At 39.5% G+C, this 5893-nt stretch overlaps 2 non-coding genes across 2 annotated transcripts; both read right to left on the reverse strand.

Moving 5' to 3' along the window:
- Positions 1-654: 654 nt before the first annotated feature.
- On the reverse strand, positions 655-769 carry LOC116061600. The gene has a single exon (XR_004107748.1). It is a non-coding gene; the product is annotated as a U5 spliceosomal RNA (small nuclear RNA).
- Positions 770-1503: 734 nt separating this feature from the next.
- LOC116061601 lies at positions 1504-1618 on the reverse strand. Its single transcript, XR_004107749.1, has one exon. It is a non-coding gene; the product is annotated as a U5 spliceosomal RNA (small nuclear RNA).
- Positions 1619-5893: the final 4275 nt, after the last annotated feature.

The following is a 5893-nucleotide window of genomic DNA, read 5'->3' on the forward strand; positions in this document are numbered from 1 at the left end:
CCCTCTTCGGTCCCCCTACAGGTTGTCTCATTGGAACTACAGCCGCTCGAGCTGTAGTTCCAATGAGACAACCTGTAGGGGGACTGAAGAGGGAAAAGTTACATAGTATGCCTTTAAATCCAAAACATACCGCTTTCTCAACAGCACCTACTGCAGGACCATCCAGCTACTCAATCCTCAACTCTACAACAGCACCTTATGAAAACAATGCACTGACACTGTATAACTCCTCAGACTGCACTGACTTGTAGGCTGACCTTCAGCACTGGCACTCAAAACGTATTTATCTCTTTTATTAAGGGTATAATTGGTATGCCTGTGTGGGTAGACGGGGTGGGGGGGGGTTGTGTGTTTACATGTGTTTTTAATGGGTATTGACTGAATGCTTTCTGTTTTTTGTAATGAGCACAATGCACCAAATTCTTAGCAACTTAGTTGCATGCCAATAAAGTACTGGATATTGAATCTATCCATCCATGATCATTATCCAATTCTGTCATCTTTATTTTAAAAAGTCCAGCCATTTTGCACAAGTAGTTTGACGTTTAAGCATGTAAACCAATCATAATTCACTAACAACGCTTCCACAGGACACGTACGGTTAGTGTGTGACTATTAAGGTGAATCATAATTTAATATTCAACAGTTACAGAAAGCCCCGCATGAAGCAGGGCATCAAAAAATTAGTTATAACTCTTATTGTTCCTCTCCACGGAAATCTTTAGTAAAAGGCGAAAGATTTATACGATCTGAAGAGAAACAAGAGTGATCTAAGTTTTTTCAGTTACCGAGACTGACCAGGTTCGCGACAAAACAACTTTCAGTGCTGGTTCACTGTGAAATCGACTTATTCAACAATCGAAGCCACATAATGTGCACATAAAGAAACACTGAGAAATAAATTACTCTCGACTCTTAATGTAAAAAAAGCATACGTTTATTTCGCATTGTTTAGCCATATAGGCTATTCTATCGCGCAATGCATGATGGGATTGCGTCTAAGCTTCCGGGCTTTGTAGAATGAAAATCTTACCTATCCGTCTCTTTTCGAACATTTACCACAAAATGTTCACCCTTACAATCAAAAGCACAACCACGCTGCAAAATTAATTATTTACTGCTGTGGTAAATGTTCCTACTTTTAAATAAATCTTATATTAAGTTTCGAAAAGACCCGCCCCCTACACACACACACACACACGCACGCGCGCGCGCGCGCGCACACACACACACACACACACACACACACACACACACACACACACACACACACACACACACACACACACACACACACACACTACTGAACTATGACCTAATAATAAATAGATATAAATAAATCGCATCTCAAGGAAGACGACATGTTTCTGTTCTGATGGAGGTTACATGTATTAATCATGTTAGGCACATAACCTAAATTAACGCAGAAGAACAGGTAATTCTTGCATTTCGCAGAAACTCCCCGTGCTGTGCTTATATATTTTTATATTTGACAAATCAGAAAGCCCCGCGTGAAGCAGGGCATCAAAAAATTGAGTATAACTCTTATTGATCCTCTCCACGGAAATCTTTAGTAAAAGGCGAAAGATTTATACGATCTGAAGAGAAGTCAGAGTAATCTATCTTCGCCCTGCTGAAGACGCCGGTCACTTGAGTTGGGACACGAACCTCACCAGTGGTGTACACTTGATACAACTAAACAGAGTAATAGACGTTGTCGTTGTGGACATACATAGCAGCGTTCATGCCTACTTGTACTTTGTAAGTGGTTAACTGTGGTACTTCAAACGAAACGTTTATCCTGTTTCTCACGTTGTCACGCAAGGCATGATGGGAGTGAATGACCCCATTTACGTTTGATTTTCATTTACCATTTTGTTTGAAGTCTATATATTTAATATAACTTTAAATACAATAAGTAATATACTGACTGCAATGTCATTGACGGATGATCTTCATACTGTTTGTATTACATTTGTCACACACTTAGGCTATAAAGCGTGAACTACTGACTTCTGAAAGCCTGCAGATTTCATGCAGAACAGCGACTCCCTGTGGTGACCACACAAAACTGAATTTCTCCTTTTTGCATCACTGAGTAAAATCAAAAAACATAGGACTCCCATACATGTATAAGCTAACTGCTCCAAACAGAAAGGCTTTGTTTAATTTAAATGTTTAAGATTTATCATAATAATAATTTATACTTTATTAATCCCGCAAGGGAAATTGCATAAAAACTACAATGCAGGCAGTCATAAAAACCAAATTAAAAGTTCAGCAGGTTTGTTTTGGAGGTTTGGTTGAATGGTTTGGATGCAAGGTTACTGTCTTGTTTTATAAGCATTTTAACCTGTGTATTTTTAAATAGAAATAAGGGTTAGGCTACTACTCGATTCACTCACACAACTCAAGTAGCCAACTCACCATGACTAAAGATCGGTAGCCTATGCCCTGGAAATATAGCAACAGTCCAAATGAAAATCTTACAATATTTAACCATACAGGTAAGTTACTTTATATTCTTTGCAGCAGAGTCAATGTAAGGTCAGTAAAATGTACTTTTCCAACGCAGGTCACACATTTAAGTTACTATTAGTTATTATTAAGAGGTCTTCTACTAGCATATTCCTTTACTTTTTCATGTTTCTTGTTTGCTCCACAATTAAAAAAAACAAAAAAAAAAAACTTCCAATTATCTGCCATGATGGCAGAACTAGCTAGATTGGTTCACCTCTGCCCCCTGTTTGACCTTAGCCTACCTTCAAATTAAATCAAAAACATATGCTAATCAATCAACAATAAGTAATTAAATTGAATTGAAACACATTTTTAACTAAAAGGTTTAAAATTTAACTTTGAATATGTATTCATACACTGTGACTGGTTTTTACGCACTTTGTTCTCTTAATACATCCATGACTTTGTAGGCAGCCATGCAGCGCCCATGGATGTATTACAGTTTTTCTCAATTGCTAAAACACTAAAAACCCATTGGCTGAATAACGTTCTCAGTTGCCTGAACTCATTTAGCTAACTGTGCAGTCTGTTGTCAATACCTTTAACCATTTCACATGGTAAAACACAATTTGCAGATCTCACTTAGACTTTTTAGCAAAACTCTAAACACATTCTCATTCTCAAAACACATTCTGCACTCTAATGCACATGTCATCCATACTGGTAAACACAAGTGGCAACAATCAAATACAAATAGAGAACACATGTCATTGATTGAACACAACCACTCAAAATTGATTTCACTTGTTTCAAATGATGTGACACAACCAATATAAGGCAGTTCAGAGAGCAAACAGGTTGTTGAAAGTGGGAAGGAGAAAGTCTGAGAATGGATAGAAGAAACAATGTGAGAGGACGAGTGCGTATGCGAGGTGTCAGGGCTGGATACGGCACACAAGAGGCTTCTTCCCCCGTTGCCTCAGGAGGGACAATATTGCCTGTGATGTCGACAAAGTGCTCTGGCCTGACCCAGCCCAAAGACAAGAAGAAGCACATTGATCACATTTACTCCTTTGATTTTTGTCCCTTTTAGTATTGTATACTGTAGTACAGTGCATTGTAGGCTGTATACTGTACAATGAACAAATTGTATGGCCCTGAACATTGTGCTTTCCAACAGTACTGACTGCTCAATAGATTTTGACTGGTTGCAGGTTTATATCAACAAAGAATAAGAATTACAGTATCACAGAGACAAAGGACAAGTTTGTGAGATGTAGGGTACAGTACTGTAAAATTAGGGGTACAAGGAGGAGGAAGAACAAAAAAAAATTGCAAAGAGCATAGCAGAGTAGTAATTTCTGATCAATTTTGAGCTACTATGATAGAACATGTTTTCGTTCATCTAAGACAATGACGGAAAAATATGAAATTTGTTTTGAGATTAAAAATGTACTTCTCCCTGATAACTATATGTTTTGAACAATGTGTTTTTTATTTGTTGGTGTATTGTTTACTGACTGCTTGATAGTGTATACCATTTTTTTTGATCACTTTGTTTATGATTTGAGAGCAGTTTGATTTTGAACACAGGTAAAACTGTTTTGAGGCGAAAGTTAGCCTGTGCCTATCTGCTTACATATAGACGGGTTTCCTGTTTACAAGCATTACAGGGTGTGTGCGCATACCAGGGGCAGAAAGCCAGATTGGTGAGCTGGTCCGCTACTGCAACTGTCTTGTTATCTAGGGCCGTTATCTGATATAACAGTCTCAGGTACGCCATGTCTGGCGAAGGCTGCTTTGAGTTTGTGTATTACAGTAGAGGATGTTGTGCTGTACAATTTGTCAAGCTCAAAATACCTGCTGTAATAGTCCACTGTAATGATGTATTGTTCATTGTTCCAGGTGAACAAATCCGTAGCAACAGTCTGCCATGCCCGATCCGGGATTTTGTGGCTGATCATGGGCTCCTTGGTGTTGGAAGGCCTGTGTTCGAGGCATGTGGAGCACTTTCCAACTGTTTCCTCGATGTGCTTGTTCATGCCTGGCCAAAATAGGATGTCCCGTGCTCTCTGTTTGCACTTTTCGATACCCATGTGACCAATGTGTATCCGTGATAGCATCTCAGCACGCAGTGAAGTAACAACGATTCTCTCACCCTTGAATATGATGTCATTCAACTGAGAGAGCTCGTCGCGATAGTTCCAATACTCAGCAATACTCTGTGGGTATAGTTTCCTTTCCTCAGGCCACCCTTCACTGATTGTTCTTTTAAGTTGCTTTAACTGTGTGTCTTTGTCGGTCTCCACTTTGATTTCTTTTAGCTTCGTGTCACTGACAGGTAAGTTACTTTACAGCATGTGTACCTGCATGTCCATGCCCTCTCTGAGGCTCTCATCCTGGTCAGACAGAGACTTCCTGGATAGAGTGTCTGCAACAGGGATGTCTTTGCCTGGTCTGTGGACAGACCACTCCCTACACACACACATGCCGGCTCGACGCACACACCAGCGCACAAGTATAAACATCAGGCCACTGACGTAGGCTACGGCGAAAGCTCTGCGTGGAGCCGTAGCCTATGTAATACGGCCTTTTTTGGTTGTGCGTCGAATCGACGGCGTACCCCCGCAGACCCCACTGCGTCTACGCCGGACCCTACACCGTAGCCTGACGTGCACCTCTTGTGCGTCGTTGCACGTGTAGTTAAATTTTTTGAGAGGTGCACATCAGGCTACGGCGTACTGTCCAGCGTAGACGCAGAGGGGTCTGCGGGGGTACGCCGTCGATTCTACGCACAACCATAAAACGGCCATGAACATGACTCTCACAGTGCTTCCTTGCTCTTACACCTCTAAACATGACTACAAAGTGCTTGCACACAAAAAAGTCTTAGTGAAAGCCTGAAAGAAAAAATCCTTCAAACTCGCGATCACATATTGTCTCACTGTGTGTCTGTGCGTCAGATTTGAATTGATATGTACATGTATATGAAAAACAAAAGAAAAAGAAACTCATGTGGCTCTATGTAGTTTGGCTTATTTAAAGCAAATGTACTTGCACTTAATTCTTGCTGTCCAGAGATTGTACCTTCATGGTTGAAAGCACTTAATTGGAAGTCGCTTTGGATAAAAGCGTCAGCTAAATGACATGTAATGTAATTTATAATATGAAGCTACAACCAGCAGCTGGTTAGCTTAGCTTAGCTTACTGAAAACAGGGGGAACTTTTATATATTTTATAGTGTTAAACACATAATTTAAACATGCAATATCTGTCAAATATACACTGTGTATACTGTCATATTCACCTTAGATAAACTATATATATATATATATAAACCAGTTATATTAATAATAATAATAATAATAATAATAATAATTATAATTTAAATCTTAATTTATTTCAGCACCACTTGCACTTTTACATGATGTTT

Source organism: Sander lucioperca, chromosome 22, assembly GCF_008315115.2.
Source record: "Sander lucioperca isolate FBNREF2018 chromosome 22, SLUC_FBN_1.2, whole genome shotgun sequence".
NCBI classification, from domain to species: domain Eukaryota; kingdom Metazoa; phylum Chordata; class Actinopteri; order Perciformes; family Percidae; genus Sander; species Sander lucioperca.